The sequence below is a fragment of the Macaca thibetana genome, chromosome 19 (assembly GCF_024542745.1).
Source record: "Macaca thibetana thibetana isolate TM-01 chromosome 19, ASM2454274v1, whole genome shotgun sequence".
Lineage (NCBI taxonomy): Eukaryota > Metazoa > Chordata > Mammalia > Primates > Cercopithecidae > Macaca > Macaca thibetana.
The window spans coordinates 4327575-4353031 of NC_065596.1; the positions used below are offsets into that span (position 1 = coordinate 4327575).

The 25457-nt window shown below is 41.5% G+C and overlaps 1 long non-coding RNA gene across 1 annotated transcript; it reads left to right on the forward strand.

The window, feature by feature from the left end:
* Positions 1-1612: 1612 nt before the first annotated feature.
* Positions 1613-24581, forward strand: LOC126942402 (uncharacterized). The gene is made up of 3 exons (XR_007721543.1): positions 1613-1808; positions 12594-20870; positions 24311-24581. It is a non-coding gene; the product is annotated as an uncharacterized LOC126942402 (long non-coding RNA).
* The last annotated feature ends 876 nt before the right edge of the window (positions 24582-25457 follow it).

Consider the following 25457-nt stretch of genomic DNA (forward strand, 5'->3'; position numbering starts at 1 on the left):
TCATTCGGGAAGGGCCAGTAGAACTGCAAGTAACTGTCCTAGGTCAACATGCTAATTGGGGCCTTAGGCAGAAACAAGATGGGAAGAGGTACATTTCTGGTTTTGGACCCAGAAACTGCCAGAGGCCGGCAAGGCTTATACCCCTTTTGAGAAGCAGTTGTTAGCTTGCTATTGGGCTTTGCTGGAAACAAACACCTCTGCTTCAACCATGACGTCTTTATGAGGCTTGAAATTCCTATTATGACTTGGGTCATGAGTTCCACCGAAACTCACCAGATAGGGCACGCCAAGGGGGAGAACTGGAGGAGTTTCCATTCCGGAATTCGGGATACCCCCAAGTTTCCAGCCCTGGGCTCCAAGAGTCAGACACCGCACTCTCCAGACTGGAAGATTCACCACCAGACCAGGAAGCGACAGCCTGACCTCCAGAGTCGGACACCACACTCATCAGACTGTGGAGGATTCACCACCAGACAGGGAAGCAACAGCTTGGGTTCCAGACTCAGCCACTCGTCCCTGCACAGATAAGGAGAGGTCTCATGAAACTGCGGTGCAGTCTGGGACCACAGCTCTTTAGTAATGAGTTGTTTGGCATAAGGCCCAGTCACCAGGGCTCTTCAGGACTAGGCTCAGGGAACACAAAAAGGTCAACTTGTTTTTGCGATTGTTAATTGTTTTTCAATAATAGTAGCTGTAATCCCAGCTACTCAGGGGGCTGAGGCAGGAAAGTCGCTTGAACCCGGAAGGCGGAGGTTGCAGTGAGCAAGACCGCACCACTGCACTCCAGCCTGGGTGACAAAGCGAGACTTCGTCTCAAAAAAAAAAAAAAAAAAAAAAATAGCTTTAGTATTGATAATACACTACTAACAAAGTAAACATTGATTTTCTCTTGAGCAAATATTGTATGTATTATTAATATGACAGCAAAATACTCTGTTCACTATCAGGCCTCTGAGCCCAAGCCAAGCCATTGCATCCCCTGTGACTTGCACCTATACTCTCAGATGGCCTGAAGTAACTGAAGAATCACAAAATCAGTGAAAATGCCCTGCCCCTGCCTTAACTGATGACATTCCACCACAAAAGAAGTGAAAATGGCCGGTCCTTGCCTTAAGCGATGACATTATCTTGTGAAATTCCTTTTCCTGGCTCATCCTGGCTCAAAAATCTCCCCCACTGAGCACCTTGTGACCCCCACTCCTGCCCGCCAGAGTACAACCCCCGTTTGACTGTAGTTTTCCTTTACCTACCCAAATCCTATAAAACAGCCCCACCCTTATCTCCCTTCGCTGACTCTCTTTTCGGACTCAGCCCGACTGCACCCAGATGATTTAAAAGCTTTATTGCTCACACAAAGCCTGTTTGGGGGTCTCTTCACACAGATGCGCATGACATTCAAAAAGAGAGTGAGTACAAGAGAGAATTTTCTCATGCTCCGGGGTGGGCCTGGCTCAGCTCAGGGAGGAAGACCTGCCTCTAAAGGCTGCAGCTTAGGCTGTCTCTCTTCACTTAGCCCAGCATCTGATCACATCCTCTGTCACTCAGGACCTGAGGGGTGGGACCTAAAACATTATCCAATCAGAGGCGCTGGGCTGGAAACCGTCCAATCAGGCATGCAGCTGGAGGGAAGAGGACGGCTTTCCGGTTTTGGCGCGGCCTTTGTCTCTGGCTGCAGCCCGACCTTCAGGTCTCCTCTTCACCGCTCTGTGCCCTATTCTCCTGGAGGCCCAGTCTCTGTGGCGCTGTGACCTGCAGGTATTGGGAGATCCACAGCTAAAACGCCAGGACCCCCTGGAAGCCTAGAAATGGTGAGCGTGCGGGGGCCTACATCCCGAGAGAGAAAGAGGGGTAGAGTGGAACCGGTGGGAAGTGACTGTGGCGGGACTCAGGCCTCCGGGCAGTCAGCTCCACAATGTGCGCCCCAAGTTCTCCTTGCCCAATTTGGCCTCAGTCCCCTTCAGCCGTAAGATGGCGACTGCGCTGACAGCCGGGCCCTGGGCCTCGTTTCTCTTCCTCTGGCAGTGACTGTGCCCTGGCCTGGAGCCCTCCCTGGGCAGTTCTGCAGCGGCAGCGCCGCGTTTCTCCCAGATTGTGCAGGGACCATCGGAGGGTCGTGGGGAGAATCCTGACTCGGGATGTGGGTTCATGAATGAGAAGAGCTTTGGTCCCTGGGGTTCACAGTTTCTCTTTTCTGTTATTAAAAATGTATGGTGCCAGGCGCTGTGGCTGCCTCCAGTAATCCCAACACTTTGGGAGACTGAGAAGGGCCGATCACTTGAGGTCAGGAGTTGAAGACCAGCCTGGGCAAAATGGGGAAACCCCGTCTCTACAAAAAATACAAAAATTAGCTGGCTTTGATGGCGAATGTCTCTAGTCCCAGCTACTCGGGAGGCAGAAGGGAGAGAATCGCTTGCACCCAGGACGCAGAGGTTGCAGTGAGCTGAGATCGCGCCACTGCACTCCAGCCTGGGAGACAGAGCAAGACTTCGTCTAAAAAAAAAAAAAATTATGGGAGTCACCGCAAAAATATCAAATAATTTAATCAAACAGTCATTCAAGAGCATCCAGCTATAGTTTGTAGTTTGTGGTCCATGGGAGGGGCTTGAAGGAAACACATTTATAAGGTGCATGATGATGAAAACCAAATTCAATAATTGATCAGGTATAGTTATGTAGTTTCTTAATTTGTACAATTAAGGTGGAAATTTCCCGGTTTTGTAATCAGAGCTTAATTGGCAGTTTACAGTTTTTTAAGCCTGAGTTTTGTTTCCCGAATGTAGTAATTTAGCAAAAACTGCACTTGAGTTTAGATTTTTATTTTAGAAGTAGGAATCGGAGCACTAGAGGCTCCTCAGTCTAATTACCTGCCCCTTAATTATTTTCACACCCCACAGGGGAGTGATGTTCCCTGGCATTTTTCACATGTGTCCCAAGCAGGGCCTCAAATGTACCCCATGTTCCTCAATCATTTTTTAAAAGCATTGCATAACATTATTGAAAAGACTTGTTTTCTCTTTGTAAATGTTTCCCAGAAGAAGAAAGCAAACAATAATCCCCTGACACTGTATTGTAAAAAATATCTGTGCCTGTTTTTCTTTTGTTGTTTTTGTTTTTTGAGACGGAATCTGGCTCTGTTGCCAGGCTGGAGTGCAGTCAGGGGATGTCGATTTACTGCAACCTCTGTCTCCTGGGTTCAAGGGATCCTCCTGCCTCAGCTTTTCGAGTAGCTGGGACTACAGGCGCGTGCCACCACGCCCAGCTAATTTTTTGTGTTTTAAGCAGAGACGGGGTTTCACCGTATTGGCCAGGATGGTCTCGATCTCTTGACCTCGTTATCCACTCGCCTGGGCCTTCCAAAGTGCTGGAATTACAGGCGAGCCACCGCGCCCGGCTCCTCTTTTTCTTTTACTTTTCCCAGAGAACTTAACAAAATGTTTTTGGGTCAAGATTACCCTTTGGAAACTTTGTAGGATGATTTGTCCTCAGCCAACCTTCAGTTTTTTTCTAATCCTGGGTTATAGTACTTTCTGGGAATAAACCAAGATACCCACCATGACTATGTCTGCTAGAGTGTCTAGTGAACATTAGCTCTTGGGTCATTTTCTCCCATAGAACCGACTGAAGTATGGAGTGTAGCCTCTCAAGGGAGCAGGTGGTAGCCTTGCAGCTGAAAGGCATCTCCTGGTGCACTTTTTTTTTTTTGAAAAGCTAACCCCTTGAGGCTGGGCGCAGTGGCTCACGCCTGTAATCCCAGCATGAAGATTGTCTTCACCCAACCAAGTTTCCAATTCTTGGAGACACATTGCTTGTCAGCCAATCAGATGCTGGTATTGAAAACAAATACTTTCTGCCCCCTGGATTCTCTTGTGGGGGGTCAGGGGTAGAAAAATAATGAAAGAAAAATAGTGAAAATTTTGTTTAAAAAAACACTCCAAAAGCCAAAAAAAAACAAAAAACAAAAAACTGACCCCAGTGAGATGGTGTAAAAGTTTACGAAGTAAAATGCACCTGGGGTACTCACTGGCGCATAGCACAGTGTCTTCTGGGGGTGTGGTTATTGAGCATGTAAGTGAACAGGATGGGGTGGGTAATTGAATCTGTACCTTCAAAAGATGTGTTCACTTATTTTGAGCTCACTTTTTTTTTAAAGACAGTCTCACTCATTGCACAGGCTGGAATGCAATGGCTAAATCTCGGCTCACTGCAACCTCCACCTCCTGGGTTCAATTGATTCTCATGCCTCAGCCTCCCAAGTATCTAGGACTACAGGTACGCACCACTAGGCCCGGCTAGCTTTTGTATTTTTAGTAGAGATGGACTAGGTTGGTCCCAAACTTCTAGTCTTAAGTGATCGACCTGCCTTGGCCTCCCAAAGTGCTGGGATTACAGGCATAAGCCACTGCACACAGCTGACATCAGTTTTTTTTTAACTGCGATTTGCATTTTATTAGTAGGGCTTGAAAGGTAAGAAAATATTTACAAAGAAAAGAGATGAGTTTAAAACAATATCTAACCATATATTCCATTTGTTAATAATTCTTATTTATCTTTTTCTTTCCTAGAGTGAGTTTAGGAATTTTCTCAGGTGTGTTTTTTATGGCTGAGTGATTTCAAACAGAATTCCAAGCCTTAGCTTTAAGAATACTAGCTACCAAAGGAAAAAATAAGAAAAATCTCTTTCACTTTGGCTGTAGACAATATATTTCCACAGGAATATGTGGTAGATAATTGATGAGTTACATAGATTCATCAAAACATCAGTACCTCCTTTTGCTGGGTAAATTAGTGAAAGTGAATATCTCAGTTCTATATCCTATTGTCTTGATTTCTGAGTTTAATGCTAAGTTATATGTGATGAAATATGGTACCTTCTATAAGTGTTCCCATTAGACTAATTTTTTACTACATTATTTTTAATAGAAGTAATAAGATAATACACATATTATCTGAAAGAAGTAGGTATATTCATTTTTCTTATAAAGGCATAAAATACAAGCACTTTAGCCAGGTGCAGTGACTCAACACCTGTAATCCCAGCACTTTGGGAGGCTGAGGCGGGTAGATAACTTGAGGTCAGGAGTTCCACACCAGCCTTCCCAACATAGTGAAATTCCATCTCTACTAAAAATACAAAAATTAGTAGGGTATGCTGGCACATACTTTGTAGTTTCAGCTGCTTGGGAGGCTGAGGCAGGAGAATGACTTGAATCCGGGAGGCAGAGGTTGCCGTGAGCTGAGATCATACCATGGCACTCCAGCCTGGGTGACAGGATGAGACTCCATCTCAAAAAAAAAAAAAAAGTGTCAGCACCTTAAAATTTCCATCCCTTATGTAAACACTGTGTTTGAGAAATTTCATTGGATTTTTCAAACAGTTTCAAAAACCAAGTGAATAACTCTCACATGGAAATTAAAGCTTGAACCTGGTGACTCCAAGCTAAGGCTAATATTAAGCCTGCAACAGGAGGTTATTAAAGGCCCGGTTAGTTATTTCTGGGGAACTTTTCCTGCAGATGTTTCAGTCTGCTCACCCCAGCCATGGAAGGAGGAGCCTTTATCCTCAGAGAAGCTGCAGAACCCTGGAAAGCTGGGGCCCCACAGGCAGATGCAGTTCAGATTAAGATGAAAGGAAACTGGGAGGGTCTTACTAATGATGATGAAGTTGTTCTTGTTTTGAGGCACCTTCTACACTTTGTATAATACAAATGTTAGATTTATGTAAAAAAAAAAAAATCCAAAAACGTATTGCAATAGGAGGAAGTACCAACTAACTATAAGATCTTTATGGCTTGCATAGATGTAGGCAGAAAAGGGCTTTCTTTTCTAGGGAGGAGCAAACAAGATTAGAAAGGAGGTGGGAGGGCAATGGCAAATGGAGAGTGAAAAAGATTATAGAAAAGAGAATGTCTTACCCTGAAATCAGCATGTTCTTAGGAGGGACATAAAATGGGGTCATATGTTGACTCAGACGGAGGGTAGCTCAAAGTTCAGGAGCCTGAGGGAGGGAGATAAGCTTAAGTAAAGTTTAAGAAATATTTACTTTTAGGCTGGGTGCGATGGCTCACGTCTGTAATTCCAGCACTTTGGGAGTCTGAGGAGTCTGAGGCGGGCAGATCACAAGGTCAGGAGTGCCAGACCAGCCTGAGATGGTGAAACCTTTTCTCTACTAAAACTACAAAAATTAGCCGAGTGTGGGGGTGCATGCCTGTAATGCCAGCTACTCAGGAGGCTAAGGCAGGAGAATAGCTTGAACCTGGGAGGCAGAGGTTGCAGTGAGCCGAGATCGCGCCATTGCACTCCGACCTATTCAACAGAACGAGACTCCAACTCAAAAAAAAAGGAAATATTTTATTTTAGGCCTGGCATGGTGGCTCACACCTGTAATCCCAGCAGTTTGGGAGACCAAGGCAATGCAGATCACTTGAGGTCACAAGTTTGAGACCAGTTTATGCAACATGGTGAAACCCTGTTTCTACTTAAAATACAAAAATTAGCCGGGCATGGTGGCGGGTGCCTATAATCCCAGCTACTCTGGAGGCTGAGGCAGGAGAATTTCTTGAACTCGGGATGCAGATGTTGCAGTGAGCCAAGATCACGCCATTGTACTTATGCCTGGGTGACAGAGTGAGACTCCGGCTGAAGAAAAAGACAGAAATGTTTTATTTTTACCACTGAAGACAAATTCAGCTGATTTTTTTTTGTTTTGTTTTGTTTTGTTTTTTGAGACGGAGTCTCGCTCTGTCGCCCGGGCTGGAGTGCAGTGGCGGGATCTCGGCTCACTGCAAGCTCCGCCTCCCGGGTTCACGCCATTCTCCTGCCTTAGCCTCCCGTGTAGCTGGGACTACAGGCGCCTGCCACCTCGCCCGGCTAGTTTTTTGTATTTTTTAGTAGAGACGGGGTTTCACCGTGTTAGCCAGGATGGTCTTGATCTCCTGACCTCGTGATCCGCCCATCTCGGCCTCCCAAAGTGCTGGGATTACAGGCTTGATCAGCTGATTTTTTTTAATGAGAAAAAGGAGAAAATGTGCAGAGTGTGTGTCTGGCTCTGTGATAGATAAGAAAACGGAGCACCGTCTAAGTCATAATGGGAAGAGTGTTTCTTTCCATAAACTGTTCCTGGAGCACATAAAGGATGGAGAATTGTATTAATCGCAAATATTTTCCAGCATTATCTATGCGTTTCATCTTTCCCTATCACTTTTCATTGTTCTATGCATTTCTTCCATTTGACTTTTCCTGGTCTGCATCTTATATATGAAACTGGTAAACTGTGGTTACCAGTGTTTTGCTGAGTTCTGTGAGTAGCTCTACAAAATTATTAAACTTAAGGGAGGTCATGGCAGTCCCCAAATATTAAACATTAGCTCAGAAGCATACATGGGCCCATGGGGTTTGTGATTGGCATCTGCAGTGAGGACAATGTTGGAACCCAAGCCCTGAATCAGAGTCTGTTCTGACTGTCGGTGGTGTCAGAATTCAAATGTTAGACAATAAGTTGCTGGATAATTTTTTGATGTTCAGCAAACTCTACAGATTTGGTGCCAAAAATAAGATATGACAGAGTCCTTGCCTGGAATAAAACTCTGGGTGTTTGGGAATGAGAGACTCTGCTCTCCTGTACACAGGCTGTCACACTGCCCATTGTCCTGTGATTCCAGGTCTTCTCCCAGGGTGACAGAGGACTGAAAACTTAGAGGAAAGGAGCTCTGATGACAGACCCCCCTTTTCACACAGCTACCACCACAAGATTCCCACCCACTCCAAAACACACACATTAGATATTGACGTGTCCACACTCCTCCCAGGAGTAGGCACCACCATCAGGAACTTCACCACAGCGTTTTTGATCCAAGTGTTTTTTGCCAAAAAAACACAAGTGTCTTCAAGTCTTCTGGCATATCCCCTCAGACACTAAATCTGCTGCAGCAACCTGTTTTCTCCACCAACCTAGGGTTCTGGACCACCTGTTCATAATCTCATCTGCCTGCATGCACACAGAAATAAATCAGAGTACAGCCCCACTGGGACCACTATCTGTAGCGAAAATCAGTCCTTTCCGCTACATTACACTCTCTCACCGTGGGATTTTTTTTTTTTCTTTTAGCTTTAATTTTTGTTTCGGGATACACATGTGGGTTTGTTATATAGCTAAAATTATGTCACAGGGGTTTGGTGTGCAGATTATTTTGTCCCTGAGATACTACCCATAGCACCAAACAGGTATGTTTTCTGATCCTCTGAATCCTTGCACCCTCCACCCTCAACTAGACCTCAGTGTCTGTTGTTCTTCTCTTTGTGTTCATGTGTTCTTATTATTTAGCTCTTATAAATAATAACATGTATTTGGTTTTCTTTTTCTACATTAGTTTTCTTTTTGGTTTGGTTTGTTTTTTGTTACTGTTTTGGTTTTTGAGACAGAGTTTCACTCTTGTTGCCCAGGCTTGAGTGCAACAGTTTGATCTCCACTAACCACAACCTCCACGTCGTGGGTTCAAGCGATTCTCCTGCCTCAGCCTTCTGAGTAGCTGGGATTACAGGCATGCACCACAACAACTGGCTAATTTTGTATTTTTAGTAGAGACTTGGTTTCTCCATGTTGGTCAGGCTGGTCTCAAACTCTCAGCCTTAGGTGATCCACCCGTCTCGGCCTTCAAAGTGCTGGGATTAGAGGCGTGAGTCATCGTGCCTTGATGTTATTGCAAAGACCTGATTTTTTTTTATTATTAATTTTTTTATTATTATACTTTAAATTCTAGGGTACGTGTGCACAACGTGCAGGTTTGTTACATAAGTATACATGTGCCATTGTTGGTGTGCTGCACCCATTAACTCGTCATTTATTTTAGGTATATCTCCAAATTCTATCCCTCTCTCCTCTCCTCACCCCACGACAGGCCCTGGCTTGTTATGTTCTCCACCCTGTGTCCAACTGTTGTTACTGTTCAGTTCCCACCTATGAGTGAGAACATGCGGTGTTTGGTTTTCTATCCTTGCAATAGTTTGCTCAGAATGATGGTTTCCAGCTTCATCCATGTCCCTACAAAGGACATTAACTCATCCTTTTTTATGGCTACATAGTATTCCATGGTATGTATGTGCCACATTTTCTTTTTTTTTTTTTTTTTTGAGACAGAGTCTCGCTCTGTCACCCAGGCTGGAGTGCAGTGGCACGATCACGGCTCACTGCAACCTCCGCCTCCCGGGTTCACGCCATTCTCCTGCCTCAGCCTCCCGAGTAGCTGGGACTACAGGCGCCTGCCACCACACCCAGCTAATTTTTTCTATTTTTTAGTAGAGACGGGGTTTCACCGAGTTAGCCAGGATGTTCTTGATCTTCTGACCTTGTGATCCGCCCGCCTCGGCCTTCCAAAGTGCTGGGATTACAGGCGTCAGCCACTGCGCCTGGCCTACATTTTCTTAATCCAGTCTATCATTGATGGACATTTGGGTTGGTTCCAAATCTTTGCTATTGTGAATAGTCCCACAATAAACATACATGTGCATGTGTCTTTATAGCAGCATGATTTGTAATCCTTTGGGTATATACCCAGTGATGGGATGGCTGGGTCAAATGGTATTTCTAGTTCTAGATCCTTGAGGAATTGCCACACTGTCTTCCACAATGGTGGAACTAGTTTAGAGTCCCACCAACAGTGTAAAAGTGTTCGTATTTCTCCACATCCTCTCCAACACCTGTTGTTTCCTGACTTTTAATGATCGCCATTCTAATTGGTGTGAGATAGTATCTCATGGTGGTTTTGATTTGCATTTCTCTGATGGCCAGTGATGATGAGTATTTTTTCATGTGTCTGATGGCTGCATAAATGTCTTCTTTTGAGGAGTGTCTGTTCATATCCTTTGCCCACTTTTCATTGGGGTTGTTTGATTTTTTTTCATGTAAATCTGTTTAAGTTCTTTGTAGATTCTGGATATTAGCCCTTTGTCAGATGGGTAGATTGTAAAAATTTCCTCCCAATCTGTAGGATGCCTGTTCACTCTGATGGTAGTTTCTTTTGCTGTGCAGAAGCTCTTTAGTTTAATTAGATCCCATTTGTCAATTTTGGTTCTTGTTGCCATTGCTTTTGGTGTTTTAGTCATGAAGTCCATGTCCATGCCTATGTCCTGAATGGTATTGCCTAGATTTTCTTCTAGGTTGTTTATGACTTTAGGTCTAACACTTCAGTCTTTAATCCATCTTGAGTTAATTTTTGTTTAAGGTGGAAGGAAGGGATCCACTTTCAGCTTTCTACATATGGCTAGCCAGTTTTCCCAGCACCATTTATTAAATAGGGAATCCTTTCCCCATTTCTTGTTTTTGTCAGGTTTGTCAAAGATCAGATGGTTGTAGATGTGTGGTATTATTTCTGAGGGCTCTGTTCTGTTCCATTGGTCTATATCTCTGTTTTGGTACCAGTATCATGCTGTTTTGGTTACTGTAGCCTTGTAGTATAGTTTGAAGTCAGGTAGCGTGATGCCTCCAGCTTTGTCCTTTTTGCTTAGGATTGTCCTGGCAATGCGGGTTCTTTTTTGGTTCTATATGAACTTTAAAGTATTTTTTCCAATTCTGTGAAGAAAGTCATTGGTAGCTTGATCGGGAAGGCATTGAATCTATAAATTACTTTGGGCAGTATGGCCATTTTCACAATATTGATTCTTCCTATCCATGAGCATGGAATGTTCTTCCATTTGTTTGTGTCCTCTTTTATTTCATTGAGCAGTGTTTGTAGTTCTCCTTGGTCTTTCACATCTCTTGTAAGTTGGATTCCTAGGTATTTTATTCTCTTTGAAGCAATTGTGAATGGGAGTTCACTCATGATTTGGCTCTCTATTTGTCTGTTATTGGTGTATAAGAATGGTTGTGATTTTTGCACATTGATTTTGCATCCTGAGACTTTGCTGAAGTTTCTTTTTTTTTTTTTTTTTTTTTTTTTGTGACGGAGTCTCGCTCTGTCGCCCAGGCTGGAGTGCAGTGGCCGATCTCAGCTCACTGCAAGCTCCGCCTCCCAGGTTTAGGCCATTCTCCGGCCTCAGCCTCCCAAGTAGCTGGGACTACAGGCGCCCGCCACCACGCCCGGCTAGTTTTTTGTATTTTTTAGTAGAGACGGGGTTTCACCGTGTTAGCCAGGATGGTCTCGATATCCTGACCTCGTGATCCGCCCATCTCAGCCTCCCAAAGTGCTGGGATTACAGGCGTGAGCCACCGTGCCCGGCGACTTTGCTGAAGTTTCTTATAAGCTTAAGGAGATTTAGGACTGAGACAACCGGGTTTTTTTTTTTTTTTTTTTTTTTGAGACGGAGTCTGGCTCTGTCATCCAGGCGGGAGTGCAGTGGCCGGATCTCAGCTCACTGCAAGCTCCGCCTCCCGGGTTTACGCCATTCTCCTGCCTCAGCCTCCCGAGTAGCTGGGACTACAGGCGCCCGCCACCTCACCTGGCTAGTTTTTTGTATTTTTTTAGTAGAGACGGGGTTTCACCATGTTAGCCAGGATGGTCTCGATCTCCTGACCTCGTGATCCGCCCGTCTCGGCCTCCCAAAGTGCTGGGATTACAGGCTTGAGCCACCGCGCCCGGCCGACAACCGGGTTTTCTAAATAGATAATCATGTCATCTGCAAACAGGGACAATTTGACTTCCTCTTTTACTAATTGAATACCCTTTATTTCTTTCTCCTGCCTGATTGCCCTGGCCAGAACTTCCAACACTATTTTGCATACGAGTGGTGAGAGAGAGCATTCCTGTCTTGTGCCAGTTTTCAAAGGGAATACTTCCAGTTTTTGCCCATTCAATATGATATTGGCTGTGGGTTTGTCATAAATAGCTCTTATTATTTTGAGATACGTCCTATCAATACCTAGTTTATTGAGAGTTTTTACCATGAAGGGCTGTTGAATTCTGTTGAAGGCCTTTTCTGCATCTATTGAGATAATCATGTGATTTTTGTCTTTGGATCTGTTTACATGATGGATTACGTTTATTGATTTGCATATGTTGAGCCAGCCTTGCATCCCAAGGATAAAGCCAACTTGATTGTGGCGGATGAGCTTTTTAATGTGCTGCCGGATTCAGTTTGCCAGTATTTTATTGAGGATTTTTGCATCCATGTTCTTCAAGGATATTGGTCTAAAATTCTCTTTTTTTGTTGTGTCTCTGCCAGGCTTTGGTAGCAGGATGATGCTGGCCTCATAAAATGAGTTAGGGAGGATTCCCTCTTTTTCTGTTGATAGAAGTAGTTTCAGAAGGAATGGTAGCAGCTCCTCTTTGATCCTCTGGTAGAATTCAGCTGTGAACCTGTCTAGTCCTGGACTTTTTTTTGGGTTGATAGGCTATTAATTATTGCCTAAATTTCAGAGCCTGTTTATTTGTGTAGAGGTTTTTATGGTATTCTCTGTTGCTATTTTTTGTTTCTCTGGGATTCGTGGTGATATCCCCTGTATCTTTTTTTATTGCACCTATTTGATTCTTCTCTCTTTTCTTCTTTATTAACCTTGCTTGTGGTATATCAGTTTTGTTGATCTTTTCAAAAAAGCAGCTCCTGGATTAATTGATTTTTTTTTTTTTTTTGAAGTTTTTTTTTTGTGTCTCTGTCTCCTTCAGGTCTTCAGACAATCGGTAATAACAAACTCCTCCAAGCTAAAGGAGGATGTTCGAACCCGTCACAAAGAAGCTAAAAACATTGAAGAAATGTTCAACAAATGCCTAACTGTAATAGACCGTGTAGAGAAGAGCTTCAGTGACCTGATGGAGCTGAAAACCATGACACGAGAAATACGTGATGCATATATAAGCTTCAGTAGCAAATCTGATCAAGTGGAAGAAAGGGTATCAGTGATTGAAGATCAAATGAATGAAATGAAGCAAGAGGAGAAGTTTAGAGAAAAACAACTAAAAAGAAATGAACAAAGCCTCCAAGAAATATGGGACTATGTGAAAAGACCAAATCTACGTCTGATTGGTGTACCTGAAAGTGACAGGGAGAATGGAACCAAGTTGGAAAACACTCTTCAGGATATTATCCAGGAGAACTTCCCCAACCTAGCAAGGCAGGTCAACATTCAAATTCAGGAAATACAGAGAACACCACAAAGATACTCCTCGAGAAGAGCGACTCCAAGACACATAATTGTCAGATTCACCAAAGTTGAAATGAAGGAAAAAATGTTAAGGGCAGCCAGAGAGAAAGGTCGGGTTACCCACAAAGGGAAACCCATCAGACTAACAGCAGATCTCTCAGCGGAAACTCTACAAGCCAGAAGAGAGTGGGGACCAATATTCAACATTCTTAAAGAAAGGAATTTTCAACCCAGAATTTCATATCCAGCGAAACTAAGCTTCATAAACGAAGGAGAAATAAAATCCTTTACAGACAAACAAATGCTGATCGATTTTGTCACCACCAGGCCTGCCTTACAAGAACTCCTGAAGGAAGCACTAAACATGGAGAGGAACAACCGGTACCAGGCACTGCAAAAACATGCCAAATTGTAAAGACCATCAATGCTAGGAAGAAACTGTATCAACTAACAGGCAAAATAACCAGCTAACATCATAATGACAGGACCAAATTCATACATAACTATATTAACCTTAAATGTAAATGGGCTACATGCCCCAATTAAAAGACACAGACTGGGAAATCGGATAAAGAGTCAAGACCCACCAGTGTGCTGTATTCAGGAGACCCATCTCATGTGCAGAAACACACATAGGCTCAAAATACAAGGATGGAGGAAGATATCCCAAGCAAATAGAAAACAAAAAAAAAAAAGCTGGGGTTGCAATCCTGGTCTCTGAAAACACAGACTTTAAACCAACAAAGATCAAAAAAGACAAAGAAGGCCATTACATAATGGTTAAGGGATCAATTCAACAAGCAGAGCTAACTATCCTAAATAGATATGCATGCAATACAGAAGCGCCCAGATTCATAAAGCCCTTAGAGACCTACAAAGAGACTTAGACTCCCACACAATAATAATGGGAGATTTTAATATCCCACTGTCAACATTAAACAGATCAATGAGACAGAAAGTTAACAAGGATATTCAGGAATTGAACTCAGCTCTGCACCAAGTGGACCCAATAGACATCTACAGAACTCTCCACCTCAAATCTACTGAATGTACATTCTTCTCAGCACCACATCACACTTATTCCAAAATTGACCACATAGTTGGAAGTAAAGCACTCCTCAGCAAATGTAAAAGAACAAAAAGTATAACAAACTGTCTCTCAGACCACAGTGCAGTCAAACTAGAAATCAGGATTAAGAAACTCATTCAAAACTGCTCAACTACATGGAAACTGAACAGCGTGCTCCTGAACGACTACTGGGTACATAATGAAATGAAGGCAGAAATAAAGATGTTCTTTGAAACCAATGAGAACAAAGACACAACATACCAGAATCTCTGGGACACATTTAAAGCAGCGTGTAGAGGGAAATTTATAGCACTAAATGCCCACAAGAGAAAGCAGGAAAGATCTAAAATTGACACCCTAACATCACAATTTAAAGAATTAGAGAAGCAATAGCAAACACACTGAAAAGCTAGCAAAAGGCAAGAAATAACTAAGATCAGAGCTGATTTTTTTTAATGGGCTTCATTGATGTTATTGCAGAGGACATGATTTTTTTTTTTTTTTAATGGCCACAGAGTATTCCATGATGTTTATGTGCCATATTTTGTTTTTTTTACTAAATCTTTTATTTTATCTTTGGACACTGGGTCTCGCTTATTGCCCAGGCTAGATTGCCATGATGTGATTTTGGCTTACTTTAGTCTCAGCTTCCCAGGCTCAAGCAATTCTCCCTTACCTCATCCTCTCAAGTAGCTGGGACTACTGTGTGGATTACCATGCCTGGCCACTTTTTCTTTTTGTATTTTCCATGTAGACAAGATTTTGCTATTTTTTTCAGGCCAGTCTCAAACTTCTAAGCTCAGGCAATCCACCTGCCTCGGCCTTCCAGAGCTCTGGGATTGCAGGCATGAGCCACCGCTTCTGACCATACCATATTTTCTTTATCCAGTCTACCATTGATAGGCATATAGGGCCTGTCCATGTCTTTGCTATTGTGAATAGTGCTGCAATGAACATGCATGCGGATGTGTCTTTATAATAATTTATATTTCTTTGGGTATATACCCAATTATCAGGTTCCTGAGTCAAATGATAATTCTCTTTTTAGTTCTGTGAGGAATTGCCACACTGATTTTTACTGTTGTTGAACTAATTTACACTCCCACCAGTGAGTATAAGCATTCCTTTTTCTGTGAAACCTTGGTAGCATCTGTTATTTTTTGACATTTTTAAAATAGCCATTCTGACTGATGTGAGGTGGTATCTCATTGTGGTTTTTCTTTTAATTTCTTCCTTTTTTTTTTTTTTTTTTTTTTTTTTGAGACGGAGTCTCGCTCTGTCGCCCAGGCTGGAGTGCAGTGGCCAGATCTCAGCTCACTGCAAGCTCCGCCTCCCGGGTTCCCGCCATTCTCCTGCCTCAGCCTCCCGAGTAGCTGGGACCACAGGCGCCGCCACCTCGCCCGGCTAATTTTTTGTGTTTTTAGTAGAGACGGGGTTTCGCCGTGTTAGCCAGGATGGTCTCGATCTCCTGACCTTGTGATCCGCCCGTCTCGGCCTCCCAAAGTGCTGGGATTACAGGCTTGAGCCACCGCGCCCGGCCTCTCTTTTTTTTTTTTTTTGAGTTGGAGACTGACTCTGACTCTGTCACCCAGGCTGGAGTGCAGTGGCACGATCTCGGCTCATTGCAACCTCCGCCTCCCAGGTTTAAGCGATTCTCCTGTCTCAGCCTCCTGAGTAGCTGGGACTACAGGTGCCCACCACCATGCCAGGCTAATTTTTGTATTTTTATTAGAGACAAGGTTTCACCATATTGGACAGGCTGGTCTCAAATTCCTGACCTTGTGATCTGCCTGCTTAAGCCTCCCAATGTGCTGGGATTACAGGTATGAGACACCGTGCCAGCTTCTTTTTAATTTCTTTAATGATCACCTATGAGCTTTGTTTTTCATATGCTTGTTAGCCACATGTATGTCTTCCTTTGAAAAGCATCTGTTCATGTTTTTTGCCTGCTTTTTAATGAGGTTTGTTTTTTTTCTTATAAACTTGTTTAAGTTCTTATTAATTCTGGATATTAGACCTTTGTCAGAGGCAAAGTTTGCAAATATTTTCTTTTCTTCTGTAGGTTGTCTGTTTATTCTGTTGATAGTTTCCTTTGCTGTGAAGAAGCTCTTTATTTTAAATAGGTCCCATTTGTCAACTTTTGCTTTTGTTGCAATTGCTTTTGGTAGCTTCATCCTCAAGTGTTTGCAGGTTTCTATGTCTAGAACAGTAGCTTTTAGGTTATCTTGCAGGGTTTCTTATAATGTTTTACATTTAAGTCTTTATGTTGAGTTGATTATTGTATATGGTGTAATTAAGGGGTTCAGTTTAAGTGTTCTACATAGTACAAGTTAGTTATTCCAGCACCATTTATTAAATAGAGAATTTTCCCCACATTTCTTTTGTCAGCTTTGTCAAAAATCTGATGGTTGCAAGAGGGTAGCATTATTTCTGTGCTCTTTATTCTTTTGCATTGGTCTTGTGCACTCATGAACACTCATGAATTTTTTATAACATCTTTCTCTCTTCTGCTTCCCCACCCCCCATAAACATTCTTTTTTTTTTTTTTTTTTTTTTTTTTTTTTTTTTTTTTTTTTTTTTGGAGACGGACTTTGGCTATTGTTGCCCAGGCTGGAGTGCAGTGGCACGATCTCGACTCACCACAACCTCCACCTCCTTTGTTCAAGCCTCAGCCTCCCGAGTAGTTGGGATTACAGGCATGCGCCATCACGCCAGCCAATTTTGCATTTTTTAGTAGAGACAGGGTTTCTCCTTGTTGGTCAGGCTGATCTCCAACTCCTGACCTCGGTTATCTGCTCACCTCAACCTCCCAAAGTGCTGGGATTCCCGGTGTGAGCCACCGTGCCCAGGCTAACATTCTTTCAAGTGCATCCAATTTGCAAAACTTAGGTCACCAAGAGTTCAAAAACTCTTTAAAAAGTTCCAAAAAATTTTTTTCTTATTCTTTTTCCTTAAGGGATTTAGATTATGTCTAGATATTTTTGTCTGCTTTCTTGAAATATCTGTAAACAATATTAACAAATAAACTTTCTGTGATTTTTTTTTTTACTTTCGATTATCTTATCTGGTACTTCTGATTTATTGTTTTGTTTCTAATTTTAAAAAGTTTATTTTTCTCCTTTTTAGGACTTTTTTTTTTTTTTTTTTTTGACATGGAGTTTCACTTTTGTTGCCCAGGCTGCAGTGCAATGGCATGATCTTGGCTCACGTAACCTCTGCCCCCCAGGTTCAAGGGATTCTCCCGCCTCAGCCTCCCAAGTAGTTGGGGTTACAGTCGCGTGTCACCACACTCAACTAATTTTGTATTTTTACTAGATAGGCTGGTCTCGAACTCCCAAACTCAAGTGATCCACCTGCCTCAGCCTCCGAAAGTGCTGGGATTACAGGTGTGAGCCACCATGCCTGGCCCATTTTTAGTCTTTTAAAGTAAACACAAATGTGTTTAGATAAAAGCTCATTTTAAGAGCACACGGAAGCTTAGCAGAAACATAAAATTAAATTTAGCTATACAGAGTGATAAACACTAAAAGATGGTTTCTTTGAAAGAAACCTGATTAGCCAAGGTAATTATCCAAAATTTGCAGGCTGAAGTACTTACACAGCAAAGCAAAAACAGTTCAGGGCATAAACTGAACAGTAGAGTCTGTAGTTGTACCTAGATTTCTACTAATTACTTCAGAATAATTAGCATAGTTATGTGTAGCGTTTGCAGACACTACACATAACAATACATTCATATACATTAAACAGTATTTTCTTTTTTTTTTTTTGAGACAGAGTCTCACTCTTTTGCCCAGGCTGGAGTGTAAGGGCTTGCTCTCTGCTCACTGCAACCACTGGGACCTGGGTTCAAGCAATTCTCCTGCCTCAGCCTCCTGAGTAGCTGGGATTATAGGCACATGCCACCATGCCTGGCTAAGTTTTTGTATTTTTAGTAGAGATAGGGTATCACCATGTTGGCCAGCTTGATTGTGAACTCTTGACCTCAGGTGATCCATACACCTCAGTTTCCCAAAGTGCTGGGATTACAGGTGTGAGACATAAACAGTATTTTTTATAATACTATGAATATAAAGCCACAATACTTACTTTGAATGAATCCCTTATATGGTTATTTTAATATTGTTATTTACACTTTTGAAATATAAACTTTGAAGTATAGTTAAAATTTTTTTAAATGCTACATGCATTACTACTAGTTTATTAAAATTATTCATACTTAGATATTTGTATCTAATACCCCAAAAAATGTACTACAAATTATTACAGTAGATATTAGTCTGACATGTTTATTACTTTATTCAATAGGGATAATTATAAGTAAACACAATTTTAGTATCTTTTATTTCACTAAATTGGAATGCTGCTATTACAAATGAAATAAAGACAGGTGATGTGGTCACCCAAAAACCATGATAGCTCTTCAGTTAACTATGTTGGAAGTTCTAATATATTCCACAAGGTGAACACAGTTAGATTCTATTTCTTCATCAAAAAGTGTTGGAAGTTGTCAGATGTATTTCAATATAGAACACCCCTTCAATGGCTAGGAAATGAGAGAGCAGCAGAGATGGGAAAAAAAGCTTTATAAAATTCTTATGAAATTCTGCCCCCTTTCTTCATAATGCTCATGTTTCACATGCTGAGAGTAATTGTGCACTTTGGGTGTTTAGAGAGAAAATGCTTTTAGGGGAATATTTTCTGGTTGACTTAATCAATCTTATATCAAAACTGAGCTTTTTCTTAAGATCTTTTTAACTTTTTTCTCTCAAAATTATCTTGCTCAGGTGGAGATCTGTTTTTCTCTCCAATAATTTGGGTGTCTGTTTCAGAAGCCCTATTAGTATCCCATGGTGTCTGAATGAGGTAGGCTGTCACCGTGAGAACTTTTGGAGCTATCTCTATCTGGACTCATGCTGGAAATGCATCTAAATTTTTTCCATGTCATCATAATTAAAAACTGGGGCTGAAACACTGATCACATTCCCATTATTGTGAAGGTGCAATTCCACTCAAGAGGCCTCCAGGGTCTCCTCCTGCAGCTCAGGCTTTCCTCTCTGATGTGACACTAGAGTGCTGCTGTGGGAATTGTGGTTCACATAAACTATGAGCTGTGCTCAAGGCTGTGCCTCAGTGGCAGATGATAGAGGTCAAGAGAGGACACTGGCAACCAGGAAAAAGCAAGCAAGAGTGCTGTAGCCAATGCCATAGAGCGCAGAGTCACTGCTCTAAAATGTAAGTAGCCAAAAGGATAGAACTCTTTTCAACTATTTTTGTAGCAGAGTGAAAGCCTACCTTCAGCAAGTACCTGGTTTCAAACTGCTAAACTACCTCCTGTTATGAAGATGTGAAAAGTTTATTTGTCATTGAATATAAACAATTAGCATACACAGATAGCCTCTTCAATCTCCAGGTGAATTTAGGATGAACTATGACATGGTGCTGGAAATTCTTATATTTGTGGACTAATTTTGGTGACCATCTTTCTGTCTCTGCAGTCTTTTAAGCAGATTGACTATAATGCATGTCACATTCAAGTTTGATTGTGTAACAAAACAGTTTTCTTTCTGTTTATTATTGTAGAATTTTTCTGGGGCTGGAGAAAATTTTTCATTTAATTATTTTTTCCAAACACTGTCTGTAATTACCAGATGTGATATAAACATATAAAGTGCCAACCAGAATTTACTATAGGGGGGACTTTCCCTCAGACTTCTGGTCAACTCACACTTGTGCAACAAAGTGCATGCTGTCCCCTAAATATGCAGGCAGAATTGTGTTTCTGCCTGTTTGTTATCTATAGTCCTCTACAGTCAATTCTACAGAGGCTGGACCAAATTTCTACCAACTTCACCGGGCAACAATCATTTTATCTCCCTCAATGATTCTTGTTATCTTCAGACCTGAAACTGATTCAGAGACCATAGGGCCCAGAAACCTAATCAGAGTAACATGTATTCATTGAGTACACATGTAGACATGAGAATCTCCACTTTCCCCTTTTTTCTCTTGGTAAAATGATCACAAATGTGCAGGTAAGACCTGCTGCTACTCCAGCCATTCAGGCCCTAAATCTGCAGCTCTACATTTTGTATCCAGGTCTCGAGATTTGGGAAATGGAAAATTTTTATCTAAAACATGCAAGTACTTTTGGTTATAAAACTCAGACATTGAAAGTGCTGTTATGTCATTCTCCCCCTTTGAATTATGTATTCATCTCTTGAAACTGTTCACTATTGCCACAGGTAGATATATATAAAACTAACAATACCACATTGGACACTATCTCGTACCCTAAACCATAATGGTATATATCTAATCAATAACCAATGTTATTTCTTTAAATAAAAAATAAATAAAAATTTCTGACAAACAACTATCAGTCCACTCTCTGTCCCTTTGTTTTTGTCTTTACAACTCCTCTTGCAACTGCTGCTAATCAAAGTTAGATTCCAGGCAACTTGAGTCTTTGCTCCCATGTTATAATCCTTAAACTTGACCCAAAAAAACTGTCTACTTATATTCATGTTGTGTCAGCTTTTTTTTTTTTCCCCATAGAGACTTATTACTTAGAATGTGCTATTAGGGAATTTCTTCTCTGATTGCACTCCACTTGCTGTAACACCAAAGGATGCAGAGCCAGGTGGATCCTACCTAGAATCTGCAGATAAGCCTGGGCTTTACAAAAAAGCATCGGACTTTGGATAGAGAATGTACAGAAAACTAAAAAAGGTATTTTCTGCATTGTGAGATGTCAACATAAACATCTTACAGCCCCCATTTGGGAGTGTGGCTCAGATTTTTCTCATCTTGTTCATTGACCTGCTATAGTTATGTGAGAGTGTCCAGGAGGAAATAGAATCTGATGGCAGAATCTGTAAGTGTAAATAAGCATCTTAGGATTGAGAGATCAAGGCCACAAAATATCCAGAGCCATGACCACAACTATGTTTACCTGTAAAATGTGTTACTGGAGTAGAGTATTTTTGTTCTTTCTCTTACCCAAGAGCTAGCAAATCAGAATGGGTGATCAGTTTCTGGAGCATTTTCTACTTAAAATCAGCCTGAGTCTCTCCAGCCTGGCTTATCATTGAGACATCAGCCCATGGTCACTTGGAATTCTCTCACAATCACCTAGATGTCTTTGAGGCATTTGGGAATATCCAGAGCAGAATTGTGTCAGGTTGATAAGAGTGATGAATTCTGCTTCTGTCTCAGTGTAAGAGAAATCAGTCATCCTTTGTTTGTTCATCCCATCCTACAAGAGGTATCTTTGGTTGGTACTCAGATGAGAATTTATCCAGTTTTCTGGTACTTGGATGATAAACGAGGAGACCTGGAGACCCAAGTAGATAAACTCGTTACTTCCATTTCATATGGCCATTAAAAAAATACATGGGGGGGAGGGATGGCTTTGGGAGTTATACCTGATGTAAATGACGAGTTGATGGGTGCTGATGAATTGATGGGTGCAGCACACCAACAGGGCACAAGTATACATATGTAACAAACCTGCACATTGTGCACATGTACCCTAGAACTTAAAGTATAATAAAATATATATATACACACATATATATATAAATAAAATTTTAAAATGAACCTCTTAAAAAAAATCCCTTACAGGTACAATTTATCATTAAATAATCATAATGATAGGAAAAAAAAACATGAAGCAGTCATGGTTCCTACAATCCAGAAACTTTTAGTCTAGCAACTGGATAAATAGTTGAATTAAGCATTATATGGTTGCTACAATATATAGATGTGTCCAAAATCTTGGGCTTTATTTACACCACTTTATACTGTTTTGACTTCTGATGTCTACACCTGAAGTGATATTTATGAACAGAATAATTGTTTTTTGTTTTTTGTTTTGTTTGTGTATATGTGTGTGTGTGTATATATATATACACACACACACAGAATCTTACTCAGTTGCCCAGGCTGGAGTGCAGTGGCACGGTCTTGGCTCACTGCAATTTCTGCCACTTGGGTTCAAGTGATTCTCCTGCCTCAGCCTCCCAAGTAGCTAAGATTACTGGCCACAGCCATGGTGCCCAGCTAATTTTTGTATTTTTAGTAGAGGCGAGGTTTCACCATCTTGGTCAAGCTGGTCTTAAACTCCTGCCCTCATGATCCACCCACCTTGGCCTTTCAAAATGCTGGAATGCCACTGCACCCAGCCGTACAGTTTCTTTTACCTTGCTAATTTTACATATTTATTTTCTACTAAAATTATCCTAGGAAACCTTAAGGGATTTGTTTAAATTACATATTAGCATATAGTATAAAGTTAACAGGGCAGTAGCTAGAAAATATTAAAATTACAGAAACTCTGGGATTTAAGTTTCTTTTAGGTAAGCTTAGAAAAACAAAACTGGAAGTATCCCAGTGGCATAGAGAACATAATTCTACAAACGATCCTCACCCTGCCCCAGACCTGTTCAGATTCACATTTTTTGGAGGTCTTATGTAGGTCCAGACCTACCCTGGAGTCTTGCCTCACAGAACTGATTGGCAGGGATAAGAGCTTTAGCTGGTGAATCCTGCAGCATTTCTAGAGCTGCTGCTCACAATTTCCTGAAATCCGAAAGCAGATAAGTACAAAAAATAAAGTATATATTTGAGGGTCTTCATTTTTAAATTTTCTATGAAAACGAGTGGATGCAGAGACATTCTATTTAGCAACTTGTTTTTTATTCCTGCAGATCCAGTAGTTGCTCCATAAGTCACAAAAAAAGTAAATATAAACAGAATAAAATTTTCTCTAAAATAATTTTTCTAGGCCGGGCGCGGTGGCTCAAGCCTGTAATCCCAGCACTTTGGGAGGCCGAGACGGGCGGATCACAAGGTCAGGAGATCGAGACCATCCTGGCTAACCCGGTGAAACCCCGTCTCTACTAAAAAATACAAAAAACTAGCCGGGCGAGGTGGCGGGCGCCTGTAGTCCCAGCTACTGGGGAGGCTGAGGCAGGAGAATGGCGTGAACCCGGGAGGCGGAGCTTGCAGTGAGCTGAAATCCGGCCACTGCACTCCAGCCTGGGTGACAGAGCGAGACTCCGTCTCAAAAAAAATAAAAATAAAAATAAAAATAAAATAATTTTTCTTTGTATATCTCATTCATCTGTCTATACTTAGCTTTTATTCTATACAATTTTTTTTAAAAGTTGATGACAGAAAAACGGAAGAAATTAAAATGCTGGGCCTGTTTTCTAAATCCTGGTAATTATCAAATCCTTAGTACCAGCTCCAGGGTGTTATGAGAATTAAATTACATAATGTGGTATGCCCAGCACAGTGCTCTGTATCATACTTGAGCACATAGTAACGGCTTAATAAACATTGCACTAGTACATGAGTACATGTTTTTTAAATCCAGACTTATTCAGACACTGCTGCCTTCTGTTTCTTCTGCAAACTTTAAAGAGTCAGCAAAGAATATAAAACTTTAGGATGGAGATGAGTTGTCCTTATTTGTACCAGAAGTAGCTGGCTGTGACAACAGTGCTAAGTGTAAGGGACCTTGCCTTTGCCTGCTTTTTTAACTAATGCTAATAATGAGCCAAGGAGGAGTAACATCAGCATTGACAGGGAACTTGTTTAAAACACTGATTCATGGACCCTTTTCAAACCTGCACAATCACATTACCTAAAGTGGGGCCAAAATTACCAAGTGATTTATAAGCTCTTTAAAGCTTGAGAGGCAATGCTTAGCTTTAGTGGTTATCAGCCCAGACTTATTAGGATCACATGGCCAATACACAGAAATCTCTTGTCCCCTCCCCACAGCTTCTGTTTATTGTTCTGGGTGGAAGCATCCATGGTGTTTTAATGAAGGGCCTCATGTGACTCTAAGGTGAGGCTAGAATCAGGTATGAGGCCTTCAAAATACATTCATGAGAATTAAGTTCCACCTTTGCACTAAAGCATGGCCACAGGACCTTTTCTGTTTTGGCTTGGTATGGACAGGTCAGAGTGGTGCATATTTGTATTACTGTATGAAGCAGGTACTATGTGCTCAAGATTGTGATACAGAGCACTGTGCTGGGCATAACACATTATGTGATTTAATTCTCATAACACCCTGGGAGCTGGTACTAAGGATTTAATAATTTCCAGAATTTAAAAAAAGTGTCCAGCATTTTAATTTCTTCTGTTTATCTCTGCAGGTTCTGTAGCAGAAATTGCTGCTGTCTGTGGCAGGAGAGGGCACCTGAGGACAGGAAAGGAGAAACTTACTTTTTTATCTTCATGGAGCAGCACATTTTTCTAAATCTCTTCTGCTTTAAGGGACAGAAATGGGTCGACTTTTTCTGTCTTTTCTGCTAGTTGATGTCATGCTAGCAGGTAAACATGTGGTACTGACACCCTTAAAGGCATGTATGTTCTCAAGATGCAGGTAAAAAAAAAAAAAAAAAAAAAAAATTCCAAAAATGTATTGCAACGAAAGAAAGCACCAAATAACTATAATATAATTTATTGCTTGCAAAAATATAGGCAGAAAAGGGCTTTCTTTTCTAAGGAAGGGCAAACAAGATTAGAAAGGAGGTGGGAGGGGAACGGCAAATGGAGAGTGAAAAAGTCAGATTTTAGATCACAGAATTTCTTACCCTGAAATCAGCATGTTCTTAGGAGGGACATAAAATGGGATTGTATGTTGACCCAGAATGAGGGTAGCTCAAAGTTCAGGAGCCTGAGAGAAGATAAACTTAAGTAAAGTTTGATTAAGAAATATTTTATTTTAGGCCGGTTGCGGTGGCTCAAGCCTGCAATCCCAGCACTTTGTGAGACTGAGGCAGGCATATCACCAGAGGTCAGGAGTTCAAGACCAGCCTGGCCAACATGGTGAAACCCTGTATCTACTAAAAATACAAAAATTAGCCGGGCATTGTGGCAGGTGCCTGTAATCCCACATACTTGGGAGGCTGAGGCAGGAGAATTGCTTGAACCTAGGAGGTGAAGGTTGCGGTGAGCCGAGATGGCCCAACTATACTCCAGCCTGGGTGACAGAGCGAGACTCCATCTAAAAAAAAAAAAAAAAAAAAAAAAAAGATTGATTTTGACCACTGATGGCAAATTCAGCTTTTTTTTTTTTTTTTTTTTTTTTTAATGAGAAAAAGGAGAAAATGTGCAGAGTGTGTGTCTGGCTGTGTGATAGGTAAGAAAAGGGAGCATCATCTTAATCATAATGGGAAGAGTGTTTCTTTCCATAAACTCTTCCTGAAGCACACAAAGGAAGGAGAATTGTATTAATCGCAAATATTTTTCATAATTCTGTGTTTCATCTTTCCTCATCTCTTTTCTTTGTTCTATGCA